The 19,874-nt window shown below is 40.6% G+C and overlaps 1 protein-coding gene across 8 annotated transcripts in view; it reads right to left on the reverse strand.

Annotated features, from left to right (window-relative positions):
- The window catches only part of LOC113171779 (adhesion G protein-coupled receptor L2-like), a 77,603-nt gene extending 60,258 nt beyond the window's left edge, over positions 1-17,345 (reverse strand). For all 8 annotated transcript variants that reach the window (XM_026374463.1, XM_026374462.1, XM_026374461.1 and 5 more), the window contains exon 1: positions 16,769-17,345. The gene's annotated coding sequence lies outside the window, so the exon portion shown is untranslated. The remainder of the gene's footprint in view (positions 1-16,768) is intronic.
- Between the last annotated feature and the right edge of the window lie 2,529 nt (positions 17,346-19,874).

Raw genomic sequence — 19,874 nt, forward strand, 5'->3', positions numbered from 1 at the left:
TGATCGCTCTGCAGGCCTTGCTAATGCGCTTGGATATTTTTGGCAACATGAAAACCCACAAAACATGGGAAGCTTTCACATTACCATACTGAGTAATACATTTAATTCACAATTGGATTCATTATATACATGACCCATGCCTGGTTGAAAAGAACCCTAATGCATCTAGCCTGAGAGTATTTATTTTCATTTAAGGTCAAACTGACTAAGCAGTTGTGCAGCACCTTACAACGTAATGTGCAATTTATCGGCTAAACTAGAGTGGGTTAATAGGAGTTTATTCATCTTCCAGTTGTTTATCTGCCTGTGGCGCCAAGCCAGATCAGATAAGACTTTACTGGAAGGTACTTGATCTCCTGCATGAGAAGTCTCACACGGAGGCTGCTCGTACTCTCAAGACTTCTAACAAGACTGCCACAAGTTTAACATTGGGCAGAGCACCAAATCCCCAGGGACAGACATGACTTCTTCGTCTCATTTATCGTCCCCAAATATAAGGCCTGGGCGCCTTAGGGCAGCCGTGATGCCGGCTGACAGGAGGAAACTGGAAACTGTTGGGGGCACATCCCCCTGCCCGTATGGCCTGCTGGGTCCGCTGAGTCATTCAGCCACTCTCCAGACACCAGGGGGCGAGAACCTGCCAGGGCTCCCGAGTGAAGTCTTGGTCTTACCACCCCGGGGTTCTTTCCCCTGATCAGCTGTCGCCCCGCAGAGCAACATGTTTTCTTTCTCTCCTAAGCTGGTGGAGGACACAGCCATGCTCATCTTCCTAAAAACACTGTTTTGTTTGGTAGGATTTCTGCACTGAATCGGTCCAGACTTGAGATAAAAGGATTAGGCGATTAACATTAAGATGCTTTACACAAGTACTGACAGACGTATCATAATTTCACATCAGGGGACAGGGGGATGACGGTTGTTGGGGCCTAAGATGTTCTCAAGCAGAAAATGATTTTAAGAGGTAAGTGAGGAATCATTAACTCCTCAGAGACTGTGCTGAGGAATTATCCACACCAATTCACCCCCCACCCACCCCCAAGGCAGGGAATTGAGGTTACTTGTTACTTGGCCAGCAATTTCTGCATAATGAGCATCATGTTCCACTGAGGCAGATATGTTAAAAAAAGGTGCACAGTTATGACTAACTGTCACCACCTACACTAAATCTAATGAGCTCAAACATATAATATACACCAGAAGACCACTGACTAAATTAAAGTTATTCATTTTCATCTGCGCCTTGAGCTTGTCTTCCTAAATAAATACAGTATATATGTATTCCCACAGGTTTTCTTCTTCAATTAACAGTATATATTTCTTGAAAAAATCCACCGACGGAATGAGAAATGATACACAAACATTGATAACATCTGTTTTTCCTTTGTGTCCTATACATCCACGGTGGAAACCCAAGGAGAGAAATCTATCATCAGTTAAGATAATGGAGAAAATCACAGTCCACAGCAAATTTTTTACATCAGCCTGATAGAAATAATAAGCAAGCATTTAAAAGAGGACAGCAAGCAATTAAAACATAATTAAAATAAATGGATAGAAGAAGACAGCCCACATGTCGTAACAAGAAGTACAAGGCTGTGTGCAACAGCCGGCTGAATGAATGTGAGGCTTCTTTGACAAAGCTTGTGTCTGCCTCACTCAAGCTGGAGAGGCGTCCAGTGAAAGACACAGTGAAAGAAGGAGGGGGGGATTTGGAAGTTTTCTAAGCTGGGAGGGCTAAATGGATGGGAGAGGGAGAGAAGGAGAGGAGAAGAATGGAAGGGGGAGAAAGAGAGGGGCGTCAGGGTCACCGTGGAGGATTGACAGCCTGTGAGTATGGCCTGACCTCCTGGGTTCGCCCCCAAGTTTTCTCCACAGGCTTAGAGAAGACAAAAATAAAGCCCAGGAATGTTAATTTATTTTCAATTGTCAGCGCCGAGAAGAGAGAGATAAAGAGTGCATACATACATATCAAGTAAGACTGGAACAAAACTAATGCGCAAGTCCAAGTGTAAGCTGAAAACCTACAAGTGAAATAGAGATGTGGCTCTGGATCTTGCCAAGACAATGATTCGTCTTCTACTCTTTGAAAAACTACTAATTTGGAGAACTTTTTGCTCCGCCCCCTTGCCCTACATTCAGGACAAAAAAAAGACAGATGTGAGGGGAGAATTTCAAACATCACAAAATAGTTGATGGGCTAGAAGTGGGAGATGAGAACTACAGGAACTAAGAAAACACAGCCTCCAGACAGTTTTTCTCTGTCCTCGGTGCACCCTGATGTTCCTAAGGAACTCTTTTGTCATGACAGTCCTGTCAGGGCTGCGCTTTCAACCCCTGCAGGGACATGATGTCATTTCCTTGGCTCCACCAAGTGATGTAGAGGAGCTGCGATCAACTGCCAGAAACAGAGATGTGTCGACGTTGAGCGCCGCAAAGAGCGTTTTATCAACGTAGAGCTTCTAAGATATACTACTATTAGACCGCAGTTCACAGCTGTGCACAGTAAAAGTTTCCTATCTGAAATGATGTGCTGATTAGACAACTGAGGCAAATTTATTTTATAAGCAAGAATGCCAAACCTTTACTTGGAGCCTCTCAAATGTGAATATACGCTGGTTTTCAGAGTAGTACATCATCTTTAAGGAAATATCTTTGGAGTTGATGGAATTTGAATATTTAAATGTGGCTGCTGAGACGTTGTGATTGCATTTCATAGGCACACTGACCAGGAATAAAGGCACTGGCTCTTAAGAGCAAAACAATGTTCTTTTTCTACTTTTTTGATTAATGGTTTCATAGCAACACGAAGAGGTAACAGAGAAGCGATTGAATTTTGTTGCTTTGTATGTGCAGGATCTTTTATTGTTTGCTTGAGAGGAAGAAGGAACAATTAATTTCATTTTCTGTTCAAAAAACAACTGGTTTTGGATGAGTTCTTGTGTGTATGTGTATATGTTGCTTCCTCCAGCTGGATTCAGTGACTATAAATAACATACCTATATCAACAGGTGATCTTTTTAAGATGGCTAATAAATCACAGAACTAACTTCTAGCAAAATCTTCTTTTGAGGTCTGCGTCAGAATGAGTTCCTGTAACATTTCAATATGCAAAAATGTAATTCGGGGCACTTAAACTGCAGCTTTTATGTCTTATTTTCTTTTTGAGATCACTCTAGATTAAAAGGAGACCTTGGGGGGAAAAGACATGCTTTTAAGTTGAAACGTGTTTCAGTGCAGCTCAAAAAGCTCAAACTGAAAAGCTGAAAGGTGCAGTGCTTCGCTATTTGGTTGAGCGTGCACAACAGTTGGTGTGTTTAGCGGCTCTTGGCCAAATGATTGAGGCAGTAGATAAGATAGAGTGCCAGCGGGCAGATGGACATAGTGAAACAGAGAGGGGGTGAGCAAAGAAGCTTAGTAAAGTAAAGAGAACAAAGAAGACCCAGGCTGAACAACCAGGTTAGTGTCAAGCAAAATGAAGGGAAGGCGGTGTGTAGTCATCAAAAGAGGCTGTGTGTAGGAGCTGACAGTCAGGAGCGAGGGTAAAAGTGGGTGTTGCTGTTGAAGTTTGTGGTTGAAATCAGCTGTCGCCCAAACAATTCAAACTGTCTAAAAGCTCATCAGCACTGTTACTATCTCAGTCCACCTGTCAAATGCAGAGCGCACGTCAGATGTGATTATTTTTACAAGTCAGTGGTTAATCAGTCTATTATTGTCAGGAAATTGTCAAAAATTTTGGTTTTCAGAGTGCAAGGTGACATCTTGAAACAGTCTTTTTTCGACTGAACTACCAAAGATATTTAATTTACAGGCCGAACCTAACGTAATGAAACAGTAGTAATCTTTTCATGGTTAAAATAGATTTAATAGCCATCTTAAAACCAGGGCCACTTCCTGAACAACTGATTTACAAGCGTTTGATGGATAATTTTAGAGAATAAAGGACAGATTGAGAAGTGATGGAAATGTTGTTTTGCTTCAGTTTTTATGCTTCCTGGTTTGCTTGCTTGTTTTGTGGATCGTGTGCCCTCATGATTTTTAAGAAAATGTGACTTTGGTTCGATATGAGCCAATATGTAATACTTCCTCTATCATTATTACTGTTAAAATTTCAGAAGCTACAGACAACACATGCAAGATATTATTGAAAATATTGAGCACTCATATTCTAGCAATAGGAAATATTCTTTTAGACTCCACAACTGAGCATTTCTTAATGGCTAATTCAGCACAAATTGAACTGGAAGTAAAAACAAACTATGTAAGGCAAAAGTAACTACAACATCAAAGCCATTCACTAATATTCTGCTAGAGGCTACTCTGAGCTCAGTAGCCGTTTCAGGTTGGCAACGAAATGAATAGGCTGACCTCAGTGCAGTTGGTTAAGCGGTAGGGTCACCGGCGAGGAGCAGAGAGCAGCTCAACACTGACATGGAAAAGACCGGTTTCTCCTTTCAATCAGTCTCTTTATAAATTTACTGAAAGCCTCACTTCTCGCCTCCTCCACACATAATTCTAGCACTCCTCTGCATGCTCTTTATCCACACACACACACACATACACTGCTCACCTCCAGCTTACTTTATTGTTGAAGCGGACTTTTAACGAGGGAAAAAACATGATTGGCTTGGCAACATCACCCCAATCTAAACCCACAACACACACAACAAATTCATTCACTCCCTCGCCACATTTCACAGCAGGCAATGTGTTGATGTTCACACCTTCTGGGGGGAAAATGCGTTGACACAATGTTAAATCTTTACACACTATAGCTCCATTCAGACTGGGTTAGTTTTCAGCAAAAATGCAGCCTACCTAAGTGACTCCTAATATGTAACATCTGTGTTAATGAACAACATGCAAGCAAGGAGAAATCTGTGTAATCAGTCTCCAGTATTACAGAACTCCATTCATGTGCACCAAATATGTATTATAATAATCAAACATAATTCCTGCAACTTGTTCAAACAAAGTAAAAACTCAGCATCTGGAACAGAGCGATCTCAGTTTGGGGTAGAAGCCAGAAAAGTGTGCACAGTAACCCTCTCCCCAAAGGAAATGACACATCATGTGCAAACTATGTCAGGTTGTTATTTCGGATGGGACTAGCTGAGGCTTTATCTAAGGTTATTTCTGCTGGGCACGGGAGGTCTCCAATTTGGCCAAGCTCTAAAATCCATACAAGTTACTGACATGGCAAGATTTAGATGGGGCTAAAATTTACAGACATGCTCAATTTTCGATTACATTTTCCCAACATCCCCCGGACCCCACCCCTGTAAAATTAATCCCATCCAAATGGAGCTTATGACAAAGTGGTACAATGACAAAGTTGTCCTCTCAGACAGCGGGCATGACTTCCACCAATCACAAAGTATGGAAGTAGCCTCAGAAGCAAAACTCAGTGCAAAGTTGAGAGTGATTTTAGTAAGGACACCAAACTAGAAAAGTAGTTTAGCAAAGTCAATTAGATGTTACACTCTAGGTTTTAAATCTACATTGTTATCAAGTAAAGTCTGAATGCATCATTATTTAATTCATTCCTTAACACAAATTAGACAATTTCTAGTTTTAACCTCATGTGACACCTACTATAGTTAAGCCACATCTGCCAGTAGTGTAAGCATCTCCACTGCTTCTTTGCATTTTTCCAGCTATGCAGCTGTTATGTCACCAGTTAAAGTGTTTTGTGTCTGATAGTGAGACTTTATTTTTATCAGCAGAACATTACCTGTTAACCAGACATCTACATCAGTCTCAAACAAGCTGCTATGTCTCCCCTGACATACTCATTTGCACTTCATGCTCATTGCATTTCCTTATTGATTTTTAGAAGCTATTTAAAGCAATGCGGCTTCTTTCAACTGGAAACAATTTAATGTAGTGACTGTTTTGCCAACTGTTTTGTGACTTTAACTTTATGGCTCACTAAACCAACTCCAATACATCCATACATACATCCACAATAGTTTCCTGAAGGCAGTTCATTAAAAAAAGTATTTTTCCCCAACCTAAAACACATTTCCTGTCCAAACACCAGTCTGCTTTGCATTACGTATGCACAAGCTGCACATGGACTCAAACTGAAGCCAGTATTCATTCAGTGTCCTTAGTGAGTGATGTGCATTAATTAATTTAGGGCTGTGACCTCAGAAGCAGTCTGCTGGTTATTGATTTTTTTCCTTTTGCTTAAGAGTTATGTTGTACCAAAAAAAAAAAAAAAACATTAAGGAGCCATTTGTTAAATACAGTTAGTGCAGGTTTGGTATGTGAAGCAAAGAAAAAGAAAAACAACGATCACATTCACAAAGGCACAAATCCTTTTACACTAGGGTTAAAATGTCACAATAAAGAATATTTTCCTCCAGTACATTCAAACTTCAACAGAACTAAACACTGCAGCCTCTGAAACGACCATGAAGTTGAATCACTACCATTTTATCAAAAACATATTCATAACGGTGAGGTTTATTGATGTGTATTGAACAAGCATTTTAACAAGTTGTCCTGACTACACTGACAGCTCAGCATTCATCATTAAATATGAAGCCTAAAACAACCCAAACTAATGCAAAAAAACTGGCTGAAACAATAAGTCAATTATCTAATTAATCAGCAGAACATGGACACAGTTTTATAATCACAAATTTTTCCCAAAAATTACATTTAACAATCCACTAAGAAGTTATCACAACATGCTGCTACACATATCACCTTAAGTTAATCTTTTATAATACTGAATTATTATCAACTACCTACAGAACGCTTCATCAATCAACGTAGACGATATATAGCAAGTGAAAAACTATTAATATATAAATATCAAGAACCTAACAAGTTGTAGATATGACTTCAGTATTTAGAGAATGTAATTTTCTTACACAATTTAAGTCTCCGGAGTGTGAGATCTACAGTAAAGAGGTGGAAATCGACAGTCTGTTTTGTGCATTAGAGATGGGGGAAACGTACCAGAAATTTGATTAAATTCATGTAACCAATGCAAAACAGGGTGCAGCTACAGTGGACCTGTGAAATTGCCTCATATACCTAAACAACTGTGTGGAATAATTGCCAGTGCTAATGAGTCCCATGAGCTGGCTGCCAATACTACTGCGGACCCACCACTACGTTTAACAGTTGACAGCAGACTGCAGGTAAAACCATCAGAAGGAGCGAGAGAACATTTTTTTTGTCAGTTTCTCAGTATTTTGCTTGTGATATCAGATTACACACTGCGTGTTTGCAAGTCAGCCTTGGAGAAAAGTGTTTTTCTAAAGGGCAATCCCGTCATCAATGTACACATATTTAGCTGAGGTGTTTGTTCAAATATGCCATGACTCTGAGTTTGCAGCACTTAGCAGGTATTCTCACAGGTTTCAGTGTATCGGCGACAGCAAGCTTAGATTCACATCCATTGTTCTTTACTGAACCCTTAACACTTTTTTAATACAAATATTTAGTTTCCACCAACTCTTAAGTGAAATATTTTGCTCTTTAGCATTAAATCTTCCCCTTTGTTCAAAACTTAGAGCTGAGCATGTAGTGTTAATATTGTTATTGCAAAGGTCGCCTGCTGTGTCTGGAGATTACACTATGGGAGCAGTGAGAGTAAATAGAAACAGTGATTTAACTAAAACTATGCACTGAAGATGCTGAAAGCTTCACAGAGCTGTGGAAACCTTGACAATTTCAGTGATAATTGTTGAGGTTGGTTGAGGTGATTTGATACAATGTTATCTAAAAACTGATAATAATTCTGACAGAAATCAGCACTTTGACATGTTGCCGTAAGTTTTCAGTCTGTTCTCAATGCCTCCTTAAATTATTCATGGTAATTTAACCAATGGCTGTTCGGAGCTGACACTTGCACCATTTCAGGTTGAACAGCTTCTTTTAAAGCTGACCCATTACTGATAATTCAACTAGATACCATTTGCGCAGAAGCAGCTGAAATTTGGTTACATCTCAATAAAAAAGAAGCATGTTAGTGGCAGAAAATGCCTGTGTTTGTGCACTATATTGACGATTACGGACATATTCTATCAACGTTAGAGGGAGAGCAGGAAAATGACATTACGTTCACAGATGTACCTCATATTCTTGGCTGTAATTATAAAAAAAAAACTCTCCAAGACCCCTGAGGGACAGTTTTTGACCTGATTATTGAAATTGAAATTTGTATTTTAATTCAATTTATCTTAAACGTCATTAAATAACATCAATATTGAACTATACTGTTCTGTTCAAATCTAATAGCATATATTAGAGGCTGATTACTGCTCTGATTACAAAAATCCTTCTGTAGAGACACAGTTTTATAACAAGGCTTAGAATAACAGGTTAATATCCCTTAGCCACTTAGACCAGCTCTACGATTCGTTGTATTGTGTTGGAAATGAGCCATGGACTTAATATGCGCACACACACTGTGGGCCGGGATGGGTTTTGAGCTTGTTCTCAATTGAAAGTCGTCTCTCAGTACTGGTTTCTATTAATTTGTCCACCCACTCTGTCTGTTCCTTTGGAAACCATGACAGGGGCATCAATCTGCAGCATTTCTAGTGGGAAATGGGAGCTGGTTGTACTTGTTTTTCTGGTTTTCTTTGTACATAATTACTTTCTTGTTTTCCTCCTGTCTGTACAAGAGACAGTCCCATAGTTATTATTTAAGACTAACTACCCCTGATTCAGCTGTAAAGTACTCCATTTCATTTTGAAAGATAGACCACTGCAGGTTTACTGATGCACCTGAAATACCTCTAAACTCATCATCCACTATTACAAAAGAGGTGAGAACACATTTTTTACTAAAGACTCCTCATGGATGCAACTATTAAGAAGCCAGACTGGACCAAAATACCAAGACATAATTACAACAACACGAGTCTCTACACAGCTACAAATGCTTTCTAAAATCGTACAACCCAATCATGAAATGCAGCAAATTTAATCTTTATTTAACGATGTGGAAGTTTTGATTAGAAAAAAAACTTAATGTTAAAATGTGTTAAAATATGTTATAATGTATTATAAAATATAGCTTAAAGGACAACACAGTTGAATTTGAGCATGCTGAATGGCACACTTTACCACTATTTCTACGAATTTGCTCTGCTCAGTCCATTGTAATGCAAACTGAAGAGGCGTATGAGTGTATACAGATTGAATTGGAACAATGATGAAAGTGCACACTATAAGAATCAGGACAGCTGTCAGGGTGTACGGGTGTGCATTTAGCAGTTAAGGATGAGTTTTACTGAAATGCAGCAGCATGTGCAGTGAAGAGAGACACAGACAATCATTCTGCATTTGCAGCATGTTACAGTTTGTCATTCACGGTCAAAGGGGGCAGCTCCAACCTCTGTCTGACTGTTAAAAACACATTAGACTTGTGCATGTGTGGTTTCTTCCTCCAAAAATGTTCATAAATACAGTTTATGCTGCCTGGGAGCGAGGATACAACAATAAAGTGACTTCACAAAAGAAAATATTAGTCCATTTGGATATTTTGGAACAACTGCTTCAAATCACACGGACTGTGAATGTATTATCAAGCCTGTGGCTGCAACAAACAATTATTTTCACTTTGGCTTTAATTTTTTACCATTAGTTTATCAAAGAAATGCCAGAAAATAGTGGAAAAACAACTGTCACAAGTTTCCAGACACCTCCTTATTGCTTTGATTTGTTTGACCAGCAGTCCAAACCACAAAGCTATTCCGTTTACAAAGACATAAAAACCATGAAAAGAAAAAAGAATCCAGCCAAAAGTCGAGAATGAGTGAAGTTTTTATTAGAAAATAAAGCAAACCCTGAGGAATAACAAAATAATCAATTATTTGTTTAAGCTCTAATGACCAAGTTGTTTGATTAATAGAAAAGAAAAAATAAATTTAGTTTTTCACCTGAAAGCTGAAACATCACTGACTGAGCATCTTGTCTTAATAGAAGCAGCCAACTCGAAATATTTAATCCTACAAAATATAAAAAAGCAGAGTCACAGCACTGTGTGTACTCCCCTCCAAATCAACAAATATAAGCAGCACATACACAGCCACCATATCACCTCTCAATGCTTCAAAAACACAGAAAAGGCTTCTGTAGATCCAACGCTTTTCTCTGCTGCCAAGTTTTCCTTGTGCTGTGGCTTAGCCCAACAGTAGTGTAAAGGATGCATGCTTCTTTTATTTTATTTTCAGCCCCCTGCCTCCGTTTTTTTTCCTCCTCCAGTACATCATTCCTTTGGGTGTTTGTGCTGCGTCCCTTAGTTACCGGATAAGAGACCCAGCAGCTCACAGAGTTAAAAGCCTGGCCTGTCCCACTCATACGAACAAGACTATCAATAATTCACCCTCATCGAGAAGCATTATCTAACAGCCTTATAAAAATTTAAAGATTGTGGGTGACAACACAGAACCATGAAGAAAGTGCTCCGTAAGAGGACACTCCATGTGGCACCGATGTTGGCAACAGATATGCTAAAGAGCAGGCTGAGACAGAGTTGTCTGCACCGTGGAGTCAGTCAGCCCCTGCCACTGATTTAACCAGTACACATAAACGAGGGATCATCAACGAGAGGACACATCTCTTGTCTCCACCAGCCCTCTATCGAGTGTGTGAGTGCAGCACAGAGGTGGACGCATTAGCTCGGCTGTATTAGTGCCCAGGCTCATTCTCATTGACAGTGAAATCCCTCTAAGCCTAGATCAATTACACCCAGCTCTGCTGTAATTAAAATGTCCTAACAAAGGTCTTAGGAGCACAGGACAGAAACCTACCTATTGAAAATAAGCCCAGTCCAATCTATAGCACAATCTCCAAGAAAATACTTTAAGATTAGATTCAGACTTTCTGTAGTGATAAGCACAAAAGTGTCCATGAATGGGGCGCTGTGGTCGAAGTCTGCCTTTTTTATTCTTTAATGAGGTCAAGATGTGATTTACGATAAAGTGCAAACATGAAACACAAGTGTGCTGTTGTATTTTTAATAAAGGTGAGCACATAAAATTAATCTGTGATACAAAAACCTGTGTTTTTCATAGCCATTGCTAATAAGAAAACGGATTATTTGTTCTCTTAAGTACCTCTGATGCTCGACTATGCTTTGCTGAGACATGACAGAATGCTTATGAGTCTCCTAATTAAAACTCAGCAGTGGAGTGATTAGCAATCACAACTCCACTCTTCAAATATCAAGATCTGATTTGCTTGGCTGATCAACAAGCTCGCCGGTCTCACTGCAACTCACAGAGTCTCTCGCAATTTCTCTCTATTGAGGAGGCTTTTAAAATGGAGGAAATCAGCACAACTCGGCGAGAAAGGGCGCCGCTGAATTTGGAGTTCTGTATTCCCCGCCTTTATTTATTTATTTATTTTCGCCAAGATGTCATTTGCATTGTTTTTTCGAGTGCCAGAAATCATAAAATGGATTATGCACGGCCGCGGATAAATGCTTCAGTGTTTTTTTTTTCTTTTGGTTTTAGATGATAATTCATCATAGTATGAAACCCCAAGTATAAAGCATCAATAACATTATTTATGGCAGCCACCAAAATTAAACTTGAAAGCTGTTCCCTCATTGCGCAGAGGAGGGACTACTCCACAGACACGGAGAGAGCAAGATGGCTGACTGCACTGACACATTGTGAAAGCACGCCTTGCCATCCTGGGTAATAGATTCTCTTTGCTGTGCGACTCCCACTGCTTCTCATCTTCTGTGACAACGCCTGCCAATCAAAGCCCGGGGAACGTTCAAGGGCTTTGACAATATCTCCTCACCTTGAAAACACATTGGCTTCATCACAAGACACCAAGTAGGCATCAAACAGCTATTAGATATGGCAGACGATGACCTGGCAGACGGCAGGTGAACAGCTTCCCTGAAAATTGGCTTTAAAAGTATTCTTTCTATACATAAAGACAACAACAAAAACAAATGCCAGCCATACCGTGGGAGGTGACATTTAAGCGTTGGACTGAAATTGCACTGCCTGAGTGGAGCACTAAGTGTGGGGAGATTTTTATGATCGTGTGTGAGAATGTGCAGCGAAAACTGAGGTAAACGGAAGAATTTCAAACATATTTCCCTTTCGCCATTCAATAGACAGAATGTGTTTCCAAATTCTGAGGAAACACATGTGCCTGTGCTGTTGGAAAGGATAACATGGGTGAGGGTGTGTACCTGTGTAAATGTCTTCCTTTTCAATGCAAAATTAAAAAAAATAACAATGTTACTCCACATCAGCAGAGTGATTTACATTTTTATATGATTCATGAGTACCACGAAGGAGGACAGGGAGAGATTTTCGAGCAGTGAAGCATGGCCTGAACCTCAATTTCTGGGATAATTATATGATACTATTTAGGAATTTGAGGAACAGAGGAGCATTTCCACAGTTGAAGACAGATGACCTGTCAGATATACCTAATACAACACAAAGCCTTCAGCCTTTAATCTGCACACTTCCTATGACCTATACAATGACAGAACCAAATAAAGCACACTATCTTTGTTTCCTCCTGAGACAGAGCAGTGTCCTCATATGCTAATGTCAGCCAGAGTTGGAGAAGGAGCTCTAAGGGCGGCCCAGACGACTTACAGGTCAGTGCTAATCTTCTGATATATGGAGTCTAAAGACCCGGGACACATCCATCACACGCTGCCGACGGCTCCCCAACCGAGAGAGATCTACACGCACCAAAGGGTTAACACACACCCCAATAAGACCTCCGATGATCCATCACTCAAGAAGCAGCCTCCTTTAGAGCGGAGCGCCCTACGCCAGCACTGAGGGGGTAGCTGTCTTAGCGGAGGCTCAGCGGTGAGTGCATATAGAGCCAGCGTGACTGCTAGACCTCAGCTCCAAGCTTCTGTTGATCATTAAACATCCATTTTAGACCAGTGGGGGAAAGTTGACTGTCATTTTGAACACAGGAGGTGGTACTAGGGAAGAGATGTATTTTCTCGGAGAAAAGAAGAGAGACCATAAATGCATCCATCAGGTTAACTACCCTAACGCATAATCATTCCTTCCATTCGGCTGTTTCTTTATATTTGAGGCAAGCCGCAAAATGGCTTTTGCAGTTAAATGAGAAACTCACCCCAAGCACTTTCTTAAACAAACAAAATGCCCCTTTCTTTTTTCTTTTTTTTTTTTTTTTAAATCTACTCCTCCTGTAGTATTTCTCTTCTTCTTTCTCTGGCTAACAGGCCAAATGTGAACAAGGAGAGTGCAGCTTTCCATGCAGTTTCACAAAATGTTTTTGTTGGGGGGGGCCTCTTCTCAGCATCACCAGTAAATGTCAGGTTTGGTGTCAGCCCCTCAGAATCAGACACTACTTTCCAGACTCTAGACCATTTTGCAGCAACACTCACCCAGGAAGAAATCCATCTTAGAAGGAGCACTCATGCCAATTTCTCCACCGACATCAGCCTGAACAGAGCTGAATGCATGTACCTCTCCTCTTCAGCAGCTTTTTAATAATTTGAACAACCAGGCTCGGCTCGGCTCAGCACCACAGCATGGTTTCCACTCCACTCTCACTTTTCCTTGACTCAACAAACTTACTACACTTGCTTTTTCTAATGGGCCTGCACTATCCTCCTTCACACATATACAATGCAGAGAGCTCTTACCTGTGGGCTTTGTTAGAACGCAATGAAAATCACTAACTGGAGAAGAGGGACGTAAAGCCGGCAAAACAGGAAAAAAGAATAATACCATGCATCTAAAATGCACTGAACATCATGAATTGATTGATATATAACCAATGTAAAGCTGATTTCTCCTCCAAGGCCAAGTCACACAACCCCCCCAGCTAACGTCATTCATCACTCCTTCTTTTCCTTCTCTCTGTCCATTTGTTTGTATCGCAGCGAGCGTGTCAGAGGAGCTGAACACGACAGCTGTCAAACCTGTCCACAGTGAGTGAAGATGGCAGGTGAAGTCCTGTTTTTCTTTTCCTCGTTCCTGCTCTCTGGGTTCAAAAACTAAAAACCTGCCCTCCCTTTGCCTCTTCCCTCAAGTTCTGTGATGTTATTTCGCCTGAACAAAGGAAAGAGTGGAGGAAGAAAGCTCTCTTCTCTGTTTGTGTCGTGGAGCGGTTGGCTCACGCTATTATCCAGGAGTGGGATGACCATGAAGGGGCCCTTCGTGGTCACCGACCCCTGCTATGCTCCCGATGGCATTCACAATCCCCTGTCTCTGAGTAACAGCATCTCACATGATGCACTTTCTTTTACTATTAACCTGCACTGATCCTATTTTCAAAGTAAGGGCATGCACAAAGGCAACAAAGTGTTTCTTTATTATTCTTTTTTGTTTGTTTGTTTCACTTTGTGCTTGTTAAAAATGTGTGTGTTTATTTAGATCTATTAAACTTGCCTAAAATTACAGTGAACATTAGGCCACGTATCAACAAAGAAGGGAGTAAAAAAAAAAAAAAGGAGAAATCCATCAAAATAAACAGTGTCTTGCCGCATTCTTTCACTGACAAACAACAGCTGCACAGACTGGGAAATAAATATTGTCTCTGCAACAGAAAAACAATCAGACACCGCTAGGTACTCACAGTCTCTCACAAACCCTGAATGCAGGTGAATCTACATCGACACTTACTAAACGTGGAATTAAACTCTTTATTTTGCAGAAAAGAACCTGAATTAACTCTAGGATGTTTTAGATGTAGACATAAGTACCAGACAAAATGTGTAAACAGATTTTTCTAACATATTTATGCCTTCTTTTTTCACCATAGACGCTGAAGTGGGTTCTCTTCCTCCCAGGAAGTAAAATACAAACCTTTGTTGATGTTTTACGCTCGCACTGACAAATACTGAAGGAACTGTTTTAACAGAAGAAATCTTTTTAACATGACCACGTCTCTGACTGGCGTCCAACAATTTCCACTAAATACATGGCTTTTGGTGTTAAATTATGGCCAACAAATTCTCCCAATCCACGCTAAATCTGTTTCCAACACAAACACTTGCTTCTCACACACACACACACACACACACACACACACAACCAACTGCAGTGTCCAGCAATCCTGCGAGCAGCCTCTACCACCGACAGCAGCAGCTACACTCCACCAGAACAAAACTGCTTAGAGGAAAGGGGGCTGGTAGCTCAAGTTTTCCCTATTGAAATGCAGACACTTTGATATGGAAATTGGCAGTTACAAAAACCCGCTAGAATTCACACTAGCATGCATTGAAACCATTTGCGCAATGTGAGATGAGATGGCACTTCCTCCCAAGACAAGACAGACAAATGGACCAAACCAGCGCGTCTGGGGCGGGTGAGAGATGGAGTGGAGGTACAGAGAGAGAGAGAGAGAGAGAGAGGGTGGAGGGGGTGGCAACAGAACATTTGTCCTCCCTCTGTCTTTGAATTCTTACCATTCAATGTGCAGCCGTTTGTTTCTAAGAAAATAGCCTGAGCTGAAGTGCAGGATTTTTCAAAGTGCAACATCTACATTCGCCAATAAAACCCCACCACCAGTCTGGGAGGATGTGACCTTTTTCATCTTCAGGAATCACTCATGAGGATGTCAGTATTTAAGCAGCCAACATCAGCTTAACTTCATCCCAGCTGGAGAGACTTTTTGTCCAGTCTTCCAAAAGGGCTAAAATATGCTCAGATTCATCTGGGGGAGGGAGGAAGAGACGCTCTCTCACGCAAATGTGCATATGGCTTATATAATGTTGCCGTTTTCTGTCTTTAAAATCATGTTGGTTTGCTCACGTTACCAAAACCTGCCATTGTAAAGTCATCATCTATACCCATCTATACCTCCCTGCATAAAGACTGTTACATAAGTACATGGCAGGGGAAGCTCTCAGTTTCCTAACTTGTCAGTATGGCTTATATAATGTTGCACCACTATCCTGATTTGGCATCGACAGTATGGATTATGTGTAAATGTTATTTAACCTTGATATACCAGCCCACCTCAGTCCTGCTCTCCTGGGATTTCTTGTTAAAGTCTGAGCGGCCCTGTTCCTAAAAGCATCACGTGAGAGTGAGATATGGTTCTTTTGGCCTGTAAAAACTGTGTGTATGTGTGTGTGTGTGTGTGTGTAGAAATGTGTGTATGAGTGTGTCCCATCATCACACATGGCTGGCTCAGGTCTGTAAATTATACATGCTCTGTGAAATGATCTTATTTTATAGCCACAAAATGGAGAAGTAAATGGAGACAGTAACTGACATCCAGCTACTTAGCTCCTGGACTGGGTGGAGATGTTAGTGGGAGCTCTTGTTTTTTTTTTTCAGCATGTTATCACGTTGATTATCACATAAATCTACTCCCATTCGGGGCTTTTAATTCATACCCAAGACTTGCTTTGTCATGGTGTAGCCTCCTTAAATAAAAAAAGAAGCACATGTAACATGTGAAAACTACTTCAATGTAAACATTTTCACCACACTTGTCATGTACCAGACCTGTATCCTCTGGGGACTTTGAAAAGTATATCGAGATATAGTGAAATATCTACATTGAGATAATTCCTTGCATCCAAGCAACTTGATGTTAATTAAAAGTCTGCAGGCTCCAGCTGCTGCACAATAACAGCACACACTATGGGCTATGTATTGATCCCATCACAACAGTTTTAAACTGCGGGAGCAGCCCGTGGCCCGTTTTCTGACATTCGCCTTCTCCTCACCTGGGAGTGTAAATAAATGCTATTGATTCAACGAGGCATAACGCAGCATTTCCCTTGAAAGACTCAAAACATCCGCTTTTAAAGGCTACTTACAGTGGTACATCATGCCAAAATATGGATCCCAGCGTGCAGCGTGAATTTCAGATCAACACCAGGAGCCCCCCTCCTCTCATCTTCTTTTTCAGAAGAGGCCCCCGAAAACTAAGCGGCGGGTCGCGCAATCACGGCTGGGGCTCGGCTGCATGCTCCACTTTCTTCACAGTGCTCAGACAGCGGGGGTCTCTGTGGCAGGTATCTGCTTTCCTTCAAACCCAAACGTCCGAGACCGGACGAATATCTCCATGGCGAGGGTCTGTTCAGAAGTGAGGATCGTGAGCCCCCTCTCCTCTTGTGCGTGCGCTACGGCTCCTTCCGACGGGAGCGCTACGGAGAGTCTGCACAAAAAAAGAGAGATCACTTCAAGGAGACTAGATGCACCCCAGTGTCGGCACAAAACGAAACTCCGAGTCCGTCTCCCAGACAGTCTGTCTGAGAGTCTCCAGCGGTCTGCTGCACAGATACAACCCAAAGAGGGATAATAATAAGACTTCGTCTGGCTTTCGGTGCGCTCCCGGCTGTTCCCTCTGCGCCTCATCCACACGCCGTGCAGACAGTGGGAGCTACAGCCGGACTGGAGGCAAACAAGGCGAAGAGAAACGGCGCACCGGTCCCTTGCTCTGCAGCAGCTGGCTGTGGAGGACAGCACGCAAAACGTGGAGCGGATCACTGACGAGCCACGGACCGGATCCTGATGCTTATTGTGACAGCCCGTCACAAGGCTCATATGAAACCCTTATGTCTTGTCTGCATTTCTTGCATGTGTTCACACACAAGCAAGTCCATCTGTATTTCCTCCAGGCTTCTAGACCTTTACAAATCCATATTTCATTTTAATAAGGGTTCCCTGCTGTTTAATAAAGAGAGGTGTGCAAAAGGCACAAGGCTATTCATTACCACCAACATGCTACTGAAAGTAGCTCATATAAATAAGATTCTATTTTTAATCCTCTGAATATTTGTTGTGTTGTGCACCTGGATAATTAGTATTATATGTATAAAAAAACAACGTAATGAGGCTATGGGGAAATAAGACTGAACGCAAACTGCATCATAATGATAAGAAGATTGCTTTTTATCAGAATTAGACTTTATTTTTAACACGAAGAGCGCAACATGACAGGGTCATGTTATGAGAGAGGGGAACAATCTTCATTTCTGCACTTGAAACACGTCTTATTGAAATATGTTCTATAAAAGTCGGTTCAACTTTATTATCATTGCATACAGATTATTATTTAAACAACAAAGTGTATACACACACTATTTAAAGATGAATGAAAGCACACTAGAGCTGAAACAATTAATTACTCCATTTGATCTCTCAAGAAAGCAATTAACGTGCAACTATTTTGATAACTGATTCATATGAAAATAAAAGCATAAAACCATATGCTTTTATGGTTTTTGAAGCAAAATGAGTCCAGCAGAATGATGATGATGATGTAAAGATTATGGTTTGGTATGTACAGTTTCTAGTATTTCATTGACCAAATGATAAACTGATGAGTAAAAAAAGGTGGAGTACAGTAAGAAGGTTTTGTGATATGCAGGAAACAAAAGGATCAATGTGGGTTGAACAATAAAATGCACTAAAAAGTCAATAGTGTAACAAGAAAGAACCACACATAGTGTTTACATCGCTAGACAGTGTTATATTACAGTGAATGCAGCATGCAAGTTTGCACTGTTTACGCACTGGTGGTCTTTTATCAGGTTCACTAAGTTGAAATGAATCCAGTCTAAAGCTTGATTTATGGTTCTATATTGAATCTACAAACAGCCTGTGCTGTTGGACCTGCAACGTTCCTATATCCGCTGCGCGCATTTATACTTATGATATGATAGCGTGTCTGTGTTGCTCTGCAATTACACCACCAAACGCTAGTTGGCATGGTGGGGTTGTGGGGTTTCTATGGCACAGTTTTGAGCTTCTTCTTTGAACTGTGTCGAGTTATATGGTCTACAGGAAAACATAATGACAGATACTACTTTGAAACAGAAGGATGCTACAAGCTTAAGACAACAGCCCTGCGATAAAGCTACCTGCCATGAATGATGTTCAAATGTGTTCAAACTGTGATTCAACCATAACTCTCTATTTCTTTGTCCATCCCAGTTGATTCAATGAGGCACACAAACCCCTTTGTGTATCAAATTAGTGTTAACTCAACTGTTAACTGATTATATGTTGTATATACCTAAATATATTACACCTGGTAATACAAACATGCACATAAACACTATCATTGATGTTCAATGACTTCGGCAAAGCAGATGCTGATACATATTGCGGGCAACAATTCAGTATCCATCCATATGTTCACGGTAAGATACTGCAATGTTAGGCGTCTCCCTCTGATTTTTACTCGTCAGCAGGGAAAAGGCATCTGAAACAGGATTTAGACCATGAGACATTACAATGATTCAATGAATCCTTGCTCAGTACAGTATTAATGCTTATAACAACATCTTCGTGGATAGATTTAAATATATTTAATTTAAGTTAATGTACATTTCCTTTTTAAAATCTCACATGCTAATTTTTTTTGTGAATTGGTTTTTTTTTACATTATTAACATTCCAATGCATGTTTGCATTTCTCCTAATGTTCTAGGCAGCCATTGTTTTCCCTTTGTCTCTGTATGGAAACTGAAGATAACATTGTTACTGCAGGGAATATGAATAGAAATCAATGGCTGCCCGAAATGGTTAAAGGTTCCATTAATTGTACCTATTCAGCTGTTATAAGGGAACCCATTGGGTGCTAAAATGACGGTGAATGATGTTGTGTACTTCATGTTTGTCCTTTAAACAAAAGTGGAAAGCAAACATTTCTATAAACTACTTAATGCCCTGCAGGAACACATCAGAATATTTTTGCAATATGAGATAAAAACACCACATTGTGTTGTAAGGCCATTATTTAGCAACCACATTCTCCTGCAGGCGCGGTACAAGTCCTCATAGGAAATATTATATGGACTTTTCAAACTAGTCTTTAGTCATTGTCAGTTACACTGAGCCTGTCTTCATTTTTAAAGCTCATATGTTCCCTTTGTTAGTTATAATGAAGAAGGGTCAAAGTGAATCCTGATTTTAC

Source organism: Anabas testudineus, chromosome 17 (genome assembly GCF_900324465.2).
Source record: "Anabas testudineus chromosome 17, fAnaTes1.2, whole genome shotgun sequence".
NCBI classification, from domain to species: Eukaryota; Metazoa; Chordata; class Actinopteri; order Anabantiformes; family Anabantidae; genus Anabas; species Anabas testudineus.